The sequence below is a fragment of the Rhinoderma darwinii genome, chromosome 13, assembly GCF_050947455.1.
Source record: "Rhinoderma darwinii isolate aRhiDar2 chromosome 13, aRhiDar2.hap1, whole genome shotgun sequence".
Classification (NCBI taxonomy): Eukaryota; Metazoa; Chordata; class Amphibia; order Anura; family Rhinodermatidae; genus Rhinoderma; species Rhinoderma darwinii.
Window position 1 is genome coordinate 57,339,382 of NC_134699.1, and position 21,678 is coordinate 57,361,059.

General features: G+C 38.4%; 1 protein-coding gene across 4 annotated transcripts in view; it reads left to right on the forward strand.

Moving 5' to 3' along the window:
• Positions 1-1,220: 1,220 nt before the first annotated feature.
• Positions 1,221-21,678, forward strand: part of BAHCC1 (BAH domain and coiled-coil containing 1) — a 104,983-nt gene continuing 84,525 nt past the window's right edge. For 2 of the 4 annotated variants that reach the window (XM_075846150.1, XM_075846153.1), the window contains exon 1: positions 18,705-18,787. The gene's annotated coding sequence lies outside the window, so the exon portion shown is untranslated. Of the gene's footprint in view, positions 1,803-18,704; positions 18,788-20,273; positions 20,902-21,678 lie in introns of those variants that run through there. The other 2 variants (XM_075846151.1, XM_075846152.1) reach the window with 2 other exon arrangements.

The window sequence follows — 21,678 nt, forward strand, 5'->3', positions numbered from 1 at the left end:
TGAACATAGCCTTAGGCCCCATGCACACGAACATATTTTCGCGGCCACCATCAACCCGCAAATCTGCCGGTGAATTTCGGCCCCATTCATTTCAATGGGCCCTTGCACACGTGCATTGCCCAGGAGCCCGGACCACAAAAAGAATGGACATGTCTTATTACGGCCGTGTTCTGCGGTCCAGGCTCATAGAAATGAATGCACGCAGCCGTCAGAGCCGCAAATCACGGCCCGTGCACACCACTACGGTCGTGTGCATGAGGCCTTATACTTACTCTCCCTGCTCCTGAGTCGGTTCCTCTTCACCTTCTGGCGCAGCGCTGGGTCCGAACACCATTCAGGACGTTACCTGCGCTGCACATACAACGTCCTGATACCGAAAGGTGCCAGGAGTCAGCGCTGCGACCGAAGCCGAAAGAGACCCGATTCAGGAGCAAGAAGGGTAAGTATACGGAGAAAACGGCGGGGACTGATACGGTTATGGGCATAACGGAAAAACGCCACAATGCAGGATTATAAGAAAAGCTCCAGAATTGTTATTTCATGGGGAATACAAGTTTTTTTTACTAATACAGACGTGTCAGGAGAGGGGGAGATCTTCTTTAATATTGGGATGCAGGTTACCTCCATATATATAATGTAGAGCAAATATTCTTGAGACCCGATTGGCTGATATTATTGACAGCACTTTTTATATTATAATAATATACTCCACATATCTCATTGCTAGAAGAAACATTTACAGTTTGTATTGCTCTATAGAACTATGTAAAAATCCTAATCTCATCCCCAGCCAGACAAACCGGTTCAGCCTTAGGGAGGGGACAAGGACGTCACACCCCGGGGCGGTGTCTTGCAGGCATGGTGGACAATAGCGGCCCCGGGAGCTTGCAAAGGAATAATGCGCGGCTCCTTTAAGAGCGCAGAAGAATGCGACAAGCGCAGAAGAGCGCAGATACTGCACAGAGCTGACGCACCGAGGAAGACTGCGACCGCGACGTCGTCCAGAAGACTGTGTATCAATGTATCAAGGCTTGATCTCCATCCAGGACTGCATTGAAAGGGTGGGGAGGGGGCTGGATTTCTTCATGGGGGGGAGGGGGGTCATGCATGCTGTTTGTGGACTTAATGCTGTTTCTTTAAGCCAAGGTAAGTGCATCTACCCTCAATAAAGATTTGGATGTCACTGCACAGTGGTGTGTTTGCATTGCAATGGTGAGTGGTGGAGGAGGAGTGCAATGGAATAAATATGTATGTGCACCCTTTATAGTGCCAGACTGGCATTGAGCAGCATTGGCATATGAAGAGTTAAAGGCCAGGGAAGGGGAAAACAACATTTAAATGCCTGGATGGGGGGAAAAGAGATTAAATTTCGCTTCTCTCTCATCAATTTTCTGTTTAATGTCACTGGGACTCCATTGTGGGAGAGGAGATACGTCACACAGCCATAAATTTGTGATTATACAGCTACCAGCAGCCTCTGCTCTAATTGAATGGATTTACTCCATGCAAGGCAGGTAGAGAGAGACCCCTGAGCTGTGAGATACCAAATATATATATATATACATATAGATCTAATAAAAACAAAACCTAAAATATCAAAACACAAAAGGAGCCGCACAGTGACCAGGCAGTCAAAATAAGGAGCAGCAATCAAGGGTCACATCGATACGACTGAGGAATCTGCCAGATCTGGAGCCGACTTTGTTGTACTGCTCTGTTTTTTTCAAGCTTTTACCCTCCTCCCTTCCATTTTTTTTCTTGGATTTTTAAAGAATGAGTCAAGACAACTCTTCATACAGTAGGTAGGTGATGGGTTATTTTTTTTTACTCTATACACACATATATATATATATATATATATATATATATATAACACAGAATTTTCCGATGAATATATCTGGCAGAATTTTTTTTTATAATATTTTGTATCAATTCTCTATCTTATTAGACATATATACTATATTTTAAACAAATATATATACTATTTATTTTAATTATATACTATTTATTTATATAATTTTTCAATACTATTTATTTTTATTTATATACTCCTTTATTCATTTAGTATTTATTTTTATTTATTTTAAAATATATATTTTATCAGCAGGATAAATTCACCCTTGTAGTAAAACCAACGAGGGAGGGATATTTTAGACGTGTGGTTCATTGTATGTATGTGTGTATATATATATTATATTTTTTTTGTGAGGAGCCGAACAAAAAAAATAAAAATAAAAAAATACATGAGAAAAATAAATAGAAATTGATCAATCATTAAGTGTTTGGATTGAATGCACATACACACGTATATTTTTTTTAAATATTTTTTTTGCACATTTTATGTCGATTTAGACCTCTTATGTTATCATTTAGTCCCATACACGTTTTGCTTAAACGTTTACTTTCTTAAAATATTTAATATTGTCACAAAACCCAGGTATATATTATTGAAAAAAGTGAAATAATAGGTTGATACAACTATTTTTGTAGTTTTTTGTTTGTTTTTTTCATCGTAGTAGACTACGCATTTAGTTGGAAAAAAAATAATCAAGAGAATACATATTTTATTATCGATTGCCTACTTTATATATCCACAGTAGAAAATATACTGCTATAGCTAAAAATAATTAAATTTTTATTTAATGATTATTAATTAAATGCATTGACATTTCAGTTTATACCCATGCCAGGAAAAATTGACATCACTTTATTCTTATCATTTTTATTTTCTTTTATATCCATGTTTATATTTTATAGTTTATTTAACTTTTTTCTTATTTACAAAAATATTGTCAGTGGTGAAAAAAAAAAATTACATTTGACTGCTAATTTTTTTTAAATTAATTTACTGATAAGTGAGGGTGTGTAGTCCTTGCTACGAAGCCAGTATGGCTGGAGAGGGCCCTCAAATGTTCCAAGACTAAATCTAATATTCATCACTATAATGTAATATACAACAATATTTTGTGCTGTTGTATGTAAAAAGTAAAATCATATCACATAAAACATATTAAAATCGTAACCCACCATTTTTACGTTATTTCTGAATATTCACATTCTCCTCATTACATAATAAGTATTATTAGTTTTTATTAATTTTATTCCGCTATTGTATTTTTTTAAGCCTAAAATATCTACGTTTTCGAAGATCTATATAATTTTTTTCAATACTGTTAGATTTTTTGTTAGGCAAAAAGAAACAAAATAAATAATCTTAATATTGATCTATTTTGATTATTGGGGGCTATTTTACCCCCTTTGTGTTACCCATATGTGTTTTTGGTAAACTTTACAACCCTGGCAATCACTACGGTTTTTGTTTTTTTTCAGTTTTCTATTTGATAATCATAATATTTCTATGAATTTATCAAAATTCGGATTTAAAGGGCAATTTAATATAGACCTACAACAACTATATTTCTGTACCTGCGTATCTATAGGATGTTTGTAGAAATTTAGAATTGGATTTTAGGTCGTGAATTTAGAAGAGCGACAAAGCAAGGATCGTGAATCAGGGTGTGGGTGATCCGGGTGAGCCCTGTGTTCCTGTCTGTGGGGAGTCTACAAAGAACTCTTTGTTTCCGCTTCGATTCTTTTCATTTTTCCTTTGGTTTGGAATTGTATATCTTGATTTGGAAACAAACTTTCAATCAAGGGACCAGATAAAGACTTATTTTTTTTTAAATCAGGAAATCGCCTTTATGTGTTGATACCACAAACAGAGACAGTAAAGACCGCAGTTCTTTTTTATTTACCCAGATCAGAGGCAGAATGAATGCAAAATACGCACTATTTACCCGGCGTCGTATTTGCGACTTTTGAATAATAGCACAACAATAATGTTGTCGACTATATTTGTGTAGTCGGAATGCACTTTGTAAGTCGCCCTATGAATATTATGGCATACAAATAGGTTTGATCTTATTGTAGTCATAAGAGAATTCTTTCCTTGTGCGGTTACAATACAAAAAGCGCAAACAAAAAAAAAAGGTCAAAATGGCGCATTTATGGGTAGATGTAATAAGTGCGGATGGGAGGATTTTTAATGTGATATTTTTAGGACTGAATAATTTATGCAAGTGTTGTTTTAAAGCAATTTCCAATAGCTTTTTGGAAGAGCACTGAGAGCATGCCTATTCCCTGCGCACTTAAGTGGAGGGATTGATCAGAGGGGTCTGGCGGTCTCTGGAAGATGGAGATAAGGGTGCGCTTGGTCACTGCTCAGCCCAATCCCTCTCCTCGCCCTAGGAGACTTTAGTCCTAGTCTATATAGTTCCACCAGGAGAATTTTTTCCACCATCCAAACCCATCTGGAAGCTTCATCCATCACTTGGCTGTCCATGATTCCAAACATCAGCTGCACTCAATACCATTGATCTGCCCAAAGTCCATGTTTGCATTGATAATTAATAACTAACAAGACTGGGCTGTAATAAACCCTCTCCCTTTCCCTGGACAGGCACATGCAGCCTCCCCTCCCCCAGTGCTCATGGACTGATCTTATCTGGACCTCTGGATGGGGACAATAGGCTCCCTGTCATGGCTCTGTGATGGGTAGAGTTCGAGGGTCAGGCTGATTATAGAAGCTGGCAGCAAGGGGTTAACTTGCATGCTTAAACATACATGAATTGTTGAGAGAAGGGGTCTCTTATGTTACACATGGGAAGGCTATATGCTAGGGGTCTATGTAGGGGTGCTGGGGTGTGTTTTTAATAAAGAAATCATACATTATACCCATAGCTGTATAATAGAGAGACATTCATTAGTACTCATCACTAGATAGATAGATAGATAGATAGATAGATAGACAAGCATATTTATTTAGCATATTATAAATTAAGTGTATAAAAAAATAATAAATATATATATATAACAAAGTCATTAGTATTCATCAGTACTCATCACAAGATAGATAGATAGATGGGAACTAGATAAAGATAGACAAGCATATTTATTTTACACACTATAAATAAAGTGCATAATATATATATATCAGACAGTTATTCGTATTCATAGATAGATATATAGGTAGACAAGCATATTTATTTTACATACTATAAATGTAGAATGAATAATAAAAAATAAATAAATATATATATATAGGAAAAATCTATAGTCTCGATAATTTTATTATAAGATCGTGTGATATATAAATGTATACATAATAGAAGGTGTCTTTTTAGTAAAAAAAATAAAAATGTACACGTTGGAAGATTCTCATGTCAGTCACTGGCACATGTCCACTATCTATCTATCTATCTATCTATCTATCTATCTATCTATCTATCTATCTATCTATCTATCTATCTATCTATCTATCTATCTATCTATCTATCTATCTATCTATCTATCCTCCAGTTGTCTTGTTGTGTGTGTCATGTACATGGCTGGTACTTGCTCGTGCATTGCTCAGTCGGGGGCTGTGTACATTGGGGTGTGCTGTCACTAATTACCTGTGTATCACAACATGCTCCCTGTGACATGCAACAACTCGCTTCATGCAACTCCGATCCCACATCTTCAGCCTCTTATGGGGGAAGGAGGGGGATGCAGTGGGGATAATGCAGCTGTGCTTTGTCCACTGACCATCCACCCGGTCACTGCTGTGCCCCCTTACCCCTGCAAGGCACCCTGACTCCCCCCTTACCTGCTGAGTGCTATAATGTTACTGGACATTATAATGGTATTATTAATAATTTCCATATTAGCAGCACAGGCTAAATGAAAGTAAAGTTTAATGCAAAACAGATGGAGGCTCCATTGTGATCACCTGACACAACCCAGGCAAAGATGTGTGTGAACACTGCTTATATTTAGATACAAATTAGGATCTACATTTAACAAGGAATTAAGTAAACTGTGCTAAAGAGTGTGGGGGAGGGGCAGGGGGGCTCCATCACTGCAAGAAAGACCCAGCACATGGCAGTCTACAGACCTGGAGGTATTAATATCTATCTATCATTACAATAATATATTAGCTTTATCGTATACACACTATTATATAGTGTTTCTTATATTCTATCTCTCATATCTATATATCTAAGCAATAATATAATATCCTTACAGTATACACACATTATATAGTGTTTCTTATTGTATTATATCTCTCTCATATCCATCTATCTCATCGTCTTGTAATATAATATAATCTTTTTTATATACACTCAATATTATAGTGTTTCCTATTATATTACCCCTATTTATACACTCATACTTATCTATCTATTTATCTATCTTGTATTACAATAATATAATATCCTTATATTACTGTTTCTTATTGTATTACCCCCTTTTATTCTGTCTCATATATATCTATGTATTTATTTACAAATCTATCTAATCGTCTGGTAATATAATAATATCCTTTTTATACTCACACAACACTATAGAGTGTGTTTCTTATTATTTTACCCCCTTCATACTTCTATCTATCTATTCATCCATGTATCTATTTTATATGTATCTATGTCTATATATCTCATCTTATGATCAATATTTATATTTCAATGTATCTATGTATTTCTTTCTGCTGCATTTAAGAATATGAACACACACACACACACACACACACACACACACACACACACACACACACATTCTTATATGCAGTAGAAAGAAATATTCATACATCAGTATTTATGGCAGTGTAAATTTGCAACCCATGTAAAATAAAACTACCGGGCAGTTTAATCCTAGAAGATGTCCTACATTCTGTTTTGTTCCTTTTTTTTCTCCAGTAAATCAGAAATGTATTTATTGTTTTCTTCCAAGTCTCATCTACAATGTAAACCTGTCCAGCCTGACAGCAGAGGAGAAGGAACATTATCTTACAAGGGAACACGCAGGGAACGGCTCTGATTTTCAATCCCAGTTGAGAACTGAAGCCCCGACCTAAATTACATTCAATGCAAATAATAGTCCTATATCATTCATTAATCTCCTGGGTATAGGTCAATTCCCACAGAATATACGATCTGGTAAAATCTAGGAATCGATGTATTTATTTTTTTAAAGTGACAGACAGTATAATCACAGATCAGAATAGTATAGGCATGAACAGACCTCATGTACGTGTTGTAGTCGGATATGGAGCACTACAGTTCTCTGATGCGACGGAAAATATTGTGGCATACTCTATTGCAGAGCCATTTACGGAGTGTCTACTGTCCGTAATACGGATCCGCTTGCTTCCGTATTGTGGGGTAAATACATGTACATGTACCTGGTACATGTGTGAGGGTCTGCATGGTGGAAGTCAGTCATTAAGCACATAGCACTTGAGTACAGTTGTTTTGGTCTGTACCCGGATCTGATGGGTGTCATTAACATTAGACACAACTGTGACAATGAAAGGTGAGGTGTCGGCCCTGTGTTCTCTGCCTCTTTGCAAGGAGAGGAAATTGGGCGATGGGGCGGGCGGGGTTCTAATAAAACTCCTCTGACACTTTCCTGATTAAAGAGCTCATTCAGCTTTTGTGTTTTTGTCTTCCCTATCATTTCCTTATTTTGTGGACAGTTATTCTTGTTGTGTGGCACTTTAGGTGATTCCCCTACAACCAGAGTCGTCTCTGTCGGGCAGATGAACAGATCCAGGGTTGGCACCAACTTATGAAAAGCAGTTGGAAGGAAATCAGTGACATTGGTGGGAATAGTACAGAACATTACTGGCCCCGTGTCATTCATTTCTGCTGGAGAAGTTGGGATGATCAGATGCTCTCATAATGTCATAATACTATGCAATGCAGTACGTTTTCATAGATAGATAGATAGATAAAAAACTGGATATATTAGATGAGAGGAAAAATTAGATATGACTAGATAGATATAAGATGAATAGATAAATAAGTTGAATAAATAGATATGAGATTGATAGATAATATAAAAGATACAATGCAAAGAAAAATAAATATGAGTTGGATAGATAAATATGAAAGAGAACAAATTCGATAGATAGACATAAATAAATATGAGATAGATAATATAAGAGAAAACATGGATAGACCTATAGATATGAGTTGGATAGATATGAGATAGATAGATAGATAGATAGATAATATGATAGAGAACACATTTAATAGATAGATATGAAGTAGATAATATAAAAGAGGAAAAAATGGATAGGCCTATAGATATGAGTTAGATAGCTTAGATAATATAAAAGCACAAATTCGATAGATAGATAGATAATGAGTAAATAGAAAGATAGATAATGAGAGAAAAATAGATAGATATATAATAGGTAGATAATAAAAAAAAGATACTCTTCTCATACAATATCATTCAATAGCCATTGATGTGACTCCTGTAAAATATAATTGGCATTGTGCAGCAGCTCTGTATTGTCATCTGCCCGTTCTGTGCCCCATAGCAGTCAGTGAATTACCCCGCAGCCTGGAGACATCACTGTCTATAGGTCTCCATAATGTAAGGTCCAGCTCACAATCTAGAAAATACCTGGATCACCAGTGTTCACCAGACGTTGTGATAGATCTGATGTCTCCACGTTGTCAGAAGTGCACCACATGGAGGCCCCAATGCTGTCATATGGCCACTATTCTATGTAACATACAGGATTGTAGGGGATGTAGCAGTCATTGCAGTGCCAATATATCGTAGGGTGACTATATATTATCACATAGACCTGCAGTGGAACATGCTCATTACACGAGGTCCTGGCATTAAATGATTGCCTGAAGCATGAGCAGAGCTGGGTGTCCATATATCTACCAGAGGCACCCCAAAATGCGTAAACAGGTCAACTAGGTGATAAACTTGAATCCCTCAGGTGTGTGAAATTCTATATTTGCTGGATAGATGAAGTGTCCATAAGTCATTTTATTCTGAATGAAACATTTTGCATCCATATAAGATTGTGCGTCTTAATACTGCGCAGTGTAGCCTCATACAAAGGAAATGTAGAATATGAAGGGGTTAATACACTACAATGTCTACTCATCTATGAAGACAGACTGCAATTCTTTCTATAGTGGTAATATCAAGTATTATTATCTCCTGACTGCAAAATGAGCCAGCGCAGTTAGATAGAGTGAGAGATATGAGAGATAGATAAAGATAGAGTTAGATATAGATATGAGAGAGAGATATAGATAGATATTAGATAGACAGATATGAGAGAGATATGAGAGAGAGAGCGAGAGAGAGATTAGATGGACAGATATGAGACAGATAGATATGAAAGATAGATACGAGAGAGATAGATAGATAGATAGATAGATAGATAGATAGATAGATAAACATATAGATATGAGAGAGATTATAAAATATATAGATCATAGATAGATAGATATGAAAGATAGATACGAGAGAGATCATTAGAGTGATAGATAGATAGATAGATAAACCTATAGATATGAGAGAGATTATTCGATATATAGATCATAGATAGATAAATAGATAGATAAATAGATAGATATATAGATGATAGATATGAGAGAGACAGATAGATATGAGAGATTATTAGTTCGATACATAGATTAGATATGAGAAAGATATGATTGATAAATATAGAGACATGAGATAGATAGATAGATAGATAGATAGATAGATAGATAGAAAGAAAGAACATGGTGTTGGGTTGGTGTCCACGACAGGTAATGATAAAGGGTAAAGTGGACATGTGCCAGTAACTGACCTGCAAGTAACAATATTATTAACCCCCTCCTCCCCATTATACTACTAAACATCTCTGGAGAGAACAAACCTCAAATCCTGACACAAAATCCCTAATACACTGATATGTCAGGACTTTTACACGGGGTCCCCCTGTGCATCCATTTAATGCCAAATCACACTTCAGGTCTGGAGCGGGGGTCCCCAAGGTCGCTGGAAGTGGAGGCGGCCGTTCTGAGTTCTGATAATTTATACCACATTTGATGTATTCAACATCTGTATTTGGACGCTGCCTCCCTCTGCGAGTGATAACTTACTAATACCCCAGGAGTATGGGGAGACCCCCAAATTGGCTAAATCACCTCATTCGGCTTTGCGGTTTTATGAGCTTGGCAGTGTGCAGGAGTACATTATGTCTAACCCTATACACACTCGTACACACATGATAGATAGATAGATATTATATGAATATATAGATATAGGAGACAAATGATATGAAGAGATAGAATAGAGAGAGAGAGGACATGGATGGATAGATAGATAGATAGATAGATAGATAGATAGATAGATAGATAGATAGATAGATAGATGAATATATAGATATAGGAGAGAAATGATATGAAGAGATTGAAGAGAGAGATATATGACATGGATAGATAGATACAAGAGAGATTAAATAGATAGAAGAGAGCGATGAGATAAATAGATAGATAGATATGAGAGAGATGGATAGATAGATAGAAAGAAAGATATAAGAGATAGATAGAAAAGCGAGATGAGATGAATAGACGGATAAATAGATATGAGATAGATAGATAGATATGTTATTGCACACATCTGCATACTACCATAGGGTTATGGGGGAGACCCTTATATTGGTTTTAGTACCACATTTGATTTTGAGCTTTTACACCAATCTGACGTGTAGCCCTACATGTGTTTATACATATAAATGATCAAATACCCTTACTCTAACAATATCTACTCTACCGTCTATCTATCTATCTATCTATCTATCTATCTATCTATCTATCTATCTATCTATCTATCTATCTATCTATCTATCTATCTATCTCCTTCCTTGCACATCCTCTCTTCTCCGATACAATAATATTTTTTGAGATAGCTGTCAGGTTTTCTAATGCATTCACTAACTGGCAAGTCATGTAACATCCCGCACCTATCTAGGTACATCTTGTTTTCTTGTCCATTTATTGCATCCTAAAAACAATGTTTACATACAGCACTGAAAAAGCACCATAAGAAAATAAACCGAGAAGATGAAGTGCAGATGTGGAAGTGGGCAATTGTTTAAAAGACCCTGCCTTCTAGATGGTGAATGGTAAAGTTGCAAATGATGGCAAGATAGATATCTATCGTCTAACATAGGAAAAAAATAAAATAGATCATATGTAACAGCATATGACAGTACAGTGTCTAATCTATCGTCTTCTAACCTAGAAAATAAAATAAAAGTGTGGAAATAGGCATTAAAATGTTTAAGGCATAGATAAATAGATAGATAGGAGATAGATAGGAGATAGATAGATGGGTAGACAGATAGATAGATATGAGATAGATAGATAGATAGATATTAGAGATAGATAGATATAGATAGATATGAGATAGATATGAGATAGATAGAGATGAGATAGATAGATATGAGATAGATAGATAGATAGATATGAGATATTTCCAAACGAATAGGCAGCACAACACAGGTTCCATTCAGTGAATAAAGGTTTATTCACCCAAACGACAGTGCAACGTTTCAGCCCACATGGGCCTTTCTCAAGCATGCCATGTGGGCTGAAACGTTGCACTGGCGTATGGGTGAATAAACCTTTTTTCTCTGAATTGGAACCTGTGTTGTGCTGCCTATTCGTTTGGAAATATATATGTGGGACTGGAGTCTGAGGTCCTAAGGCTTGTGCACACACAACTACGCATACTTTGCGTTTATATGTGCTGCTCCTCCTTTTTCTACTTAGATATAAGATAGATAGAGCGATAGATTTGAGATTGCATTGGCTGAGGCTACACTGTCATATACGGTATTAGTCATCTGTAGCATGCATTATGACAGTGAGGGGTTAATGTAAGGGTGAAGTGCCTTCAGGTTGGGGTTCTGCCTGCTCAGCTGAGGAGGGTAAATATTTATTATGTGTTGTGTGAGTGGAGGGAAGTATTACAGGCCAGTGGTGGAGCCTGTACATTATATACAATGGGACAGGATGCCCGGCTGATAGCCCAGTGTCCACACACTATCTGACCAGAGAAGTGGAGGAAACACCTTGGACTCAGGGGCACAATGGCCTGGAAGGGAGGCTCCCTCCATGCAGCATGGAAAATGTCATACATGTCATTACTGATGCACAAACAGGCGGATGTTTTTGCAGCAGAACTCCCCAAACTCTCATCCATCTCAAGGGTAAATAGTTAACAAAGGAGCCATTGATGCATGGGGCTGGGGAACTTTCTTCCAGCAGGACCCTGGGCATGGTAGCCTGCAGCCATTCATGGAGCATAGCCCCGTCCTTGCTGCATGTGTCCCAGGAGTGTATATTATTATTATTATCATGTATGGGCGCATTATATCTATATGTACACACAACATACCCTCATTGCCCTAATACTGTCCCCCCTTTCAAGGGTTAATGCCACCATATCTCCCAGGGCAGAGCTGTTCTTTCCTGCCAGCTGAATTATTTCTTATAGACTCATCCCATCCCCTATGGCTACATAGTGCTTACCAGCTCTTTATAAGTTATAAACTCTAGTGGACAGTATATAGGCCCAGGTAAATGCTGGGATGGTGAAGATCCCGGAGTCTATATGGGACAAGTCATCTCCAGACAGGAATCTTCAGTGCAATCCACCCATGGAATAATCCTACTAGTGTAATAATAGGATATCAGAGATTATAGAAGATATAGGTGGATGAGGCTGATGTAGTGTATTCACTAGCGATTTATGGGCCATATCTAATAACTAGACAGAGGATATATATATATATATATATTTATGTAATATATCTACTACGTATATGTTCTCCACTATATGTGCATGGAGTACCCCCCACTAAACAGAGGATGAATGCAGTGTATATATATATATATATATATATATATAAAATGTTCTCCACTTTGTGAATTGTGTACCCTACACTGACTACACAGAGGATGAATGCAGGGTGTGTGTGTATATATAGATATAAATGTTCTCCTCCTATATGTGCATAGAGTACCTCCCACACTAAACTGAGGAGGCATGCCATGTGTGTATGTATATATATATATATATATATATATATATATATATATATGAGTGTATACCTTCTCATTCTACCCCCTGACTATCTAGAGGATGCCTGCAGGGGATAATATGGGATATATATATATATATATATATATTCTCCTCTATATGTACATTGGGTACCCCCTGACTATATATAGGTTCCTGTCTTCAATAATCCTCAACTTTACCAAAGTTTTCCTACTGCAGTTGCCTTGGACTTAATTCCTATAAATGTCCGCAGTATTTGTAAATAAATCATATTAACCCGTTGAGAACATGGACTCAGATTTACGACGTTTAGTTGAAACACTACAGAATAAAGTCCAAGTCGAGCTGTCAATACCTCCAGAGCCGCACTTCTCCCCAGCCAAGGTAAACACTATGGGAGTCTATAGACGTCTACCCCAGAGCTGCCACTATATGGGGAGATTCAAATGAAATTCAGTATATAGGTCCGCTCAATACATAACCTTGCAGCGGCACTGTGAACCCTCCACTCCAATTAGGGAAGCAAATTCATTAAAATGTCTTTTTTTTAAATATATATTTTTTAAATAAATTAATAAAAAACATCATATAAATATATATATATATACATACAATGCATTCGGACGGTCTTCAGACCCGTACACTTTTTTCACATTTTGTTATGGTGAGGTCTTGCGTTAAAATAAAAAAAAACAAGTTTTCCCCCCATCATTCTGCACTCCATACCCTATAATGACAAAGAGAAAACAGAATTTTAGAAATTTTTGCAAATTTATTAAAAATGAAAAACTAAAATCTTGCATTTAAATAAGTATTCAGACCCTTTACTCAGGACTTAGTTGAAGCACCTTTGGCAGTGATAACGGCCTCCAGTCTTCTAGGGTTTGATGCCACAAGGTTGGCACACCTGGATTTGGAGATTTTCTGCAGGTCCTCTCAAACTCTGTCAGGTTGGACGGTGACGTCGGTGGACAGACATTTTCAGGTCTCTCCACAGGTGTTCCATTGGGTTCAAGTCAGGGCTCTGGCTGGGCCACCCATGGACATTCACAGAGGAGTCCCCTGCGGTACTGTGGTGTCTTGGCTGTGAGCTTAGGGTCATTGTCTTGTTGGTAGGTGAATCTTCGGCCCAGTCTGAGGTCCAGAGCAATCCGGATCAGGTTTTTATTAAGACTATCTCTGTACTCTTCTCCATTCATCATTCATCATTCCCTCAACCCTGACCAGTCTCCCTGGACCTTCTGGAAGTTTCTGTCCTCTGCACACAGGATCTTTGGAGCTCAGCCAGAATGACCATTGGGTTATTGGTCACCTCCCTTACCAAGGTCCTTCTCCCCTGTTTTCTTAGTTTGGTGGGGCGGCCAGCTCTAGGAAGAGTCCTAGTTGTTCCAAAATTCTTCCATTTAAGTATTATGGAGGCCACTGGGAACTTTCAGTGCAGCACAAACTTTTTTTGTACCCCTCTCCAGACCTGTGCCTCCACACAATCTTGTATCTGAGCTCTACAGACAGTTCTTTAATCCTCATAACTTGGTTTTTGCTCTGATATACATTGTCAGCTGTGACACCTTGTTTGGACAGGGGTGTGTCTTTCCAAATCATAGTCAATCAAATTAATTTACACAGGTGGACACCAATCAAGGTGTAGAAACATTTCAAAGATGATCTAGAGAAACGGGAGGCCCCCAGAGATAAATTTCAAGTGTCATAGCAAAGGGTCTGAAAACTTATGTCCATGCAAAATTTTAGTTTTTAATAAATTTGCAAAAATTTCTAAAATTCTGTTTTCGCTTTGACATTATGGGGTATTGACTGCAGAATGATGGGGAATAACTTGATTTTTTTAAATTTTAGTACAAGACCTCAACATAACAAAACGTGAAAGGGTCTGAAGATGTTCCGAATGTATATATATATATATATATATATATATACATATACACACACACACACACACACACACACACACACACTATTTTCTTAATTATTTTATGCCAAACTCAATTATATCATCAATTATTATTTTGATCATTCTTATATTATAATATAATATGAATGATAAAAATAATTTATATTAAGTTAGTACATGCTTGTATTTTATTAAATAAAATTGAAGTATATAAATACTATAGTAAGTGTAAATATATATATATTTAAAATTAAATAAATAAAAGTAAAAAAAAAGTAAATTTTGCACATTGTAATATGTACAGGAGAAGGAAAAAAGTCCAATATAATGTAAACTGAATGTTCCGTATACTCTGTTCTCTGAATATATATATATATATATATATATATATATATATATATATATATATATATTTTTAACCCACAATGCTTATGATATATAGGACACACCTATAAGACCTTCTCCAATAATATTTCACAATGAATATTGGTAGTCGTATCCGGTACACAGCCCCACTGCTATACACATGTGTTATTTGTTTATTTAGATTGATACATTGTATCCGGTGACTTTGTGTACTTGTCTATTTTTGAACATTCCCCATCGCCACTTTCCAGTCCTTTGTTCCAAGATGACTAGAAATGTAAGTGCCCCCCACCCACCCACCATGGCTACACAAGAAATAAGGCCACATTTTTTTTTTTCAATATAAAATATCCTTTATTGAAATTTCACATTGTATCTGAAAGTATATTTTCACTCACGACATCATTTCTTCTAAGTTTACAAGGCTTGTATACAGCCCTCCTCCCTTTCTATTAACCCCTTGCTCCTCCGCTCCCCTTACTATGGCCTATTCTCTAGTTACGCTGCAAGCTTGAGTGCTAAAATTGACACAATGTAACACTATACATATAGTATTTCACTAGTCTCGGGGTTATACATTGCACCCAGCAAATCTCCATCCCCTTCTACTGTGCAGCCTCTCAATCCCACCCTGGGGGGAATCACATAAAAATAATGAAGCACTCAGTACTCCCCCCCCCCCCACATCCCATGTCTACCTATAGCAGCCCCCCACCTCCCAATGGTTTCCAGATACCCCATACCTGAATGGGCGACTCCTGTATGATCCTATAGATCTTCTCTGGAAGCAGAAAGCGAAAAAGCAGCCGCATAGTCCTTGTTTTAGCCTCTGTATATACCATAGTAGTCCAGTGCACACTTAAATTGGGGAGGGGTACATCTACCCCCCATTGTAAAGTGCACTCCCCATGCTTTCTATGCATAAGAGATCCACACAAACCCCCCTGTGCTGCCCTGCATTATTTTTAGGCTTCTCTAATAGTAAATGCATCGTTTCCCTTTGAAGCCCTCACACTTTGCTCTCTTCTTGGCTCTGGGGCCATGGGGGTCTGCCTATGGAGAGGCGCCTTGAAACCGTCTCCAGCTTATCTCCTTTCATTGAACTGCTGGGGTAGGCTGGAAACAGCCAGGCCCAGTAATTGCTTTTTTCAGGCAGCCCAGTGCGGACTGGCCAGTAGCCAATCAGCGCCTTGTTTACAATCGGTGATTGACAGCTGGCTGGCGCTGGGCCAACCAATCATAGACGTCTAGAAGGGGCGGGGGAGAGGGCTGGATAAAAGATAAGGGGGGTGATGCAGACTGGGCAGTAACTCTTCATCTACTGGAAACTTTTTGGATGAACATTTTTTTTGTGTTCTAGGAATTCCTCCTTTAAATGGAGTTTGGTGTCACCAGATTCCAATTTTTGGTTGTAAAAGATCAATTTCTTTAATTTCTGCACATTTTTGTTTATTGGATTAGTGAAACTAGAACAAGGATGCCCAGCAGCAACCTGTGGCCCTTTGGATGTAATTACTACTCTCAAAATGCAGTGATGGGCATGCCTAAAGTTGTTGTCACACAATATTTGGAGGGCCACAAAGGGATCCTGGTTCCTGAGTGGGGGTGGTGTAAATGCCCCTCTGCCCTATGAAATAACACCAGTCTCCTAGATGGCACAAGTATATTCAATGCTTGAAGTTGTAGCCCCACATCTGGAGGGCCACACAGGGATGTAGAAATAGGGGGTGTAGAGGTAGCAGTTGCACCTGGTTCCTGAAGGGGGCCAAATGCCCCTCTGCCCTATGAGAAGACACTCGTCTAATATATAGTGCAAAATAGATGGGGCAGGGGCGCAGTTACATACTTTGCATTGGGTCCCAGGAGCTTCTAGTTACTGCTCTGGGGCCACGTTTGGCCTTTTTGACATTCTGTTCCACCAATCAGATCTAGACCAAACCAGATCGGCAAGAACATCTTCCAGATCAATAGCAAGTGGCAAAAATGCTTGGATTTTGGATGAAAATTAATGGAGTTATCCCGCCCAACCCCCATTGTATATGCAGTTTATAATAATACCAGTTCTTGCATTAGAAGTTTCCGTCTCTTTAAGGCTCCAGATTATATAGGGGACCCTTCTCTGCCTTTTGCACTGATATAATTGAATATTCCAGCGATCTCCTTCCCGGCCGGGAATCCCCAGGGTCTATAATCTGCGGCTCTGATCCCCTAATCCACACTGACATGTATCAATAAACACCTCAGTCTGTCACTGGAGAAGGGTCACAAAATCTAAATAATTCCCCCTCCCCCTGCTCATAATCCCACAGCCTAATAGCCTACCCATAGATGTACCCTCTATAGCACTACAAGTCCCAGCAGGTTCTACCTGACTGGTGCATTACTCCTGAGCCTTGTAGTCCTTCGAGTCTTCCATAACGTTTGCTGAGATTTGTAGTCCCACAGTTGCCCACACGTGGGTGTTCTGGTATTTGAAGATCCACAACTGACCCTGAGAGTTGTAGTCTGACATCCGATGTCCTGAGAGTGGTAGTTTAATATTAACTATTCCTTACTAAGGTCTCCTATAGGCAACAGCCCCTGCTGGGAGTTGTAATTCAACAGCTGACCCTTAAACATTGTCTGGGTGGATTTAAACGACCCCCTGTCTCCTGGGAGTTGTAATTCCTCAACTGCCCCCCCTATACGTTTTATGGAGTTAAATTACTCCCTTCCTCCAGAGTTCCCCCTAGCTTTCCTTAGAGTCGTAGTCACATTCCCGCAGATCCAATGTGAGTTGTAGTTGCCCAACTACCTCCCACTTGTCTCCAGGGAGTTGCAGCAGTCATGAGTCTTCTGGACGTTGCAATCCCTCAACTGACCCCTAGAAGTCTGTATTTCCCAGCTGCCCGGGTCTCCTGAGAGTTGTGGTTCTACAGCCCGCCTGCCATTCTTAACCCATTCATTATCACGGTGGGACGATTCTACATGTCACCCCTTTGACCTCACTCCATCACACCCAGTGCCGAACCCTGTGATCTCCAGGATCAGCCAGTGCACTGGGTTAACCCCCTAGTGGCCGCCACTGTTCCCAGCACTGAGTGACACTCATCCATTTGAGTAGCACTTATTAAAGTTTCCTGCTTTTCCTCCACCTCTGCTCTTTTGATCCTTCCCTCACCCCCACATAACCCCTTCCCCTGACCCTTTCCCCTCTGCTCCCCTCCCCCATACTTGAATTAGGCGCCTTTGTGCTGCAAGCCAGACCTGCCCCCTCCAGAAGCTTTGATTGGCAGCTTGAGATCCCCCTTCCCTCCCCCTCCCTTTCCACCATTGATTGGCAGCTTCCTCCCCAAGACTTTGATTGGCAGCTCCTATTCCCTGCACTATCCAATAGCGCCGCCTGTTTACGGCAGGAGAACTGCACGAGTTCCTTCTCCAGCGGCCAATGAGACTGGCAGCAGCTCATTAGTATGCGAGAGAGGGGGGCTGCTCCAGTGAAGGGAGGGGGGGGCTGCAGAGAGGCTCAGGCCGGAAGCACCCAGTCCAGTCACTGCATGCAGAGCCCGGGGAGAGCACTGCGCCCAGCCGCCTGCCCCTGCACCCACTGCACTCACAGTAAGTACCCTGAGCTTCCTTCCAGCATCCCAGGCGACAGATCGCTGCGATCTCCCTGTGATTTCCTACCAACCCAGCAGATCTGCGACATTTGCGCACTCTCCTGTTACCCCAAAAAAAATACATATTTATTATCAATCCCGAAAAAAAAATCAGATCGCGTCTGAAAAAGAAGCATTATCGATTATACGCACTACAGATCACCAGCGATCACATTGTACAAGAAACCTAAAAATATCTGGATGTAAATTCACAACTAAAATGAGATGATAAAATATTCCTGATCGATGCAATCTTAAGAAAACAAGGAAAACTATGCGATTTTACTATCAGATTCTAGAGGGATTTTACTCCAGTTACGGAATCTATTACTCTATGGATTGTCATCGATCGGGAATATTTTATGGTTGGAAAAAAAAAATTATATATAAAAGAAACCTCCCAAAAAATAAAATATAATTCCCCTGTTAACGCGAGATAGTTGTAGTATAATATCCTATGGTAGATTTGACTGTACCGATGGGAATTTAATTTATATTCAATGTTCCTTTAAGAATGTATCTCTATGTTACACTGTAACGAAACACAAAATAACGCTGATCATAAATACAGTGGGATCACATGGAAAATACTCTAAAATCGGTCCTAGATCCCTGTGAAAAAAAACAACAATCCTGTTTCTAAGTATTTATTATACGACTGTACATAGAATGCCGCAAACTCACAATATAAATGACTATGAAGGGTTAATAGAACGCAGATTGGGCGCAGGGTTGCGCGCTGGTGCTAAAATCTCTGCGCAACCCCCTCCTCCATATATAGAATGCGATGTTTTTGTATATTTGGATACATTTTAGAACGTTGAGGTTTGTTATGTTTTGACAAACATTAACCTCTTGTTTACTTGATTTTTTTTTCTTTATTTTTTATTCTTTTTTTTTATTATTATTACTCAACGGTTTACATAGGGTTATTTTGTGGCTCTGTATACATTGTGTGTGTCCCGAAACAGGACAGAGCTGGATGTATAGCACGGTCACAGTAGTATATACTATTTAAGAATGGAGTCTAGGGTAAAGGCAGGATGGGGGCGTGGGTTTCTTTTTGTTGCTTTTGTTTTTGTTGTGTATAGCTTCTAAAATATTTTATTTTACCCTTTTCTGTGCCTATATATTTGTGGGTGAGGGTTAAATTAATGTAAGTGGGGTATTGATTGTGTTTTGACCCCCACCCACCCCTCCAATGTAGCATACTCTCCCCCTTCCCCAATTGTATTTAAATCTCCTAATGCAATTTCCATTAAAAATAGTTTAGCATATGCAGTAGGGTGGTCAAAAGGAAATAAAAACAAAATGTGAAAAAAACCAAACGATATTGTGTGTATAGCTATACAATACTTGTTCCTGTTCTTATTCATGTATAGGCTTTAGTTAATTAAAAATAATATATAATGTAATTCAATATTTACTTCTACCTTTGGCACAAGGATTGTTTTCCCATAATGGATATTTTCTGTTGGATTCCTGTGGACTAAGAGCGCTGGAGATATTTTAGAGGGCACATCGATAGGACTGATTTTTATTCTCCTGCCGACGCGACTACTCACAAAGGATGGATTTAGGGGAATTATGGATCTGTTATTGATAAAGCCCTACAAGGAGAAGAAGTGATCTTTGTGGTCAATGGCAGGAGCCTGAAACTCCCCCAAAACCCTGGATTTTGGATATTCTTAAGCAGGATTCAGCTTCTGCCCTTGGTCCATCCATGCCAGTTTTCTGCCCAGTAACCCAGTAGTGGATGGCTGCAGCGTCTCAATCTACCCTGTCCTGGAAAAGAGACCTCCGTTGAATCTTCAGTCCCTTCACCAGGCTCTTCTGAAGATTTATTTCGGTATATATTTTTTTTCAAAGATTTTTCACCCTGTTTTATCCTATTTCTCATCTGCTCCTGGAACTGAAGACTAGAAAAAAAAATCCCAAAACACCGATGTTACAAGGGACTAGTTTCTTCATCAGTCAAGAATTAATCTGCAAATGAAGGGAACTTGGCACCATCTCAATCCACATCTGAAACCAAGCAGGAATGTCTACTTTTTGGTGTCACTGCAAATTTAGGTACTCTCCATGGAGCTAACCTATTTCTATGAGCCTATTACTGTATTCCTTGCATTGGTATTTAGTACTATCTATCTATCTATCTATCTATCTATCTATCTATCTATCTATCTATCTATCTATCTATCTATCTATCTATCTATCTATCTATCTATCTATCTATCTATCTATCTATCTATCTATCTATCTATCTATCTATCTATCTATCTATCTATCTATCTATCTAATCTATCTATCATCCTCTTGTATTAGAATACTATTCACATTGTACATATGTCTTTATATTCTACACACACAATATTATAGTGTGTGTTTTTATTATTGCATTAACCCCTTTTATACTGTCTTTAGCAGTCAGATTTTTCTTTTTTTCACTGAAAGCAGTTTTACTGCTGGGAGAGCCCCAGCCATGATATGCTTGCAAGGAAGGGGGTGGGGGTGTGTGTGTGTATGGTGGGGGGAGCTGATCTTTCAATACTCAGTAATTGCAAAGCAGGGGATTTTAAGGAAAACAGCAAGAACACAATAGATTAAGATTTCAGACCAGGGAGAGGTGGGGGGAAATCCTTTTGTAAAACAAAAAGGGTGAAACTATTTTTTTTTGTTTTAAACCAAGTTTTATTTAAGAAAATATTCCTATAATGCTTTTATCTGTGTGGATTTGGTGTGCGTACAGTATGATCTATGTGACTATATTATAGTGAATGTATCTATGGTGTGATTATTATATTATGCTTATGTTTTATTAAATGCGTGTACTGTTTGTATGTGTAAATA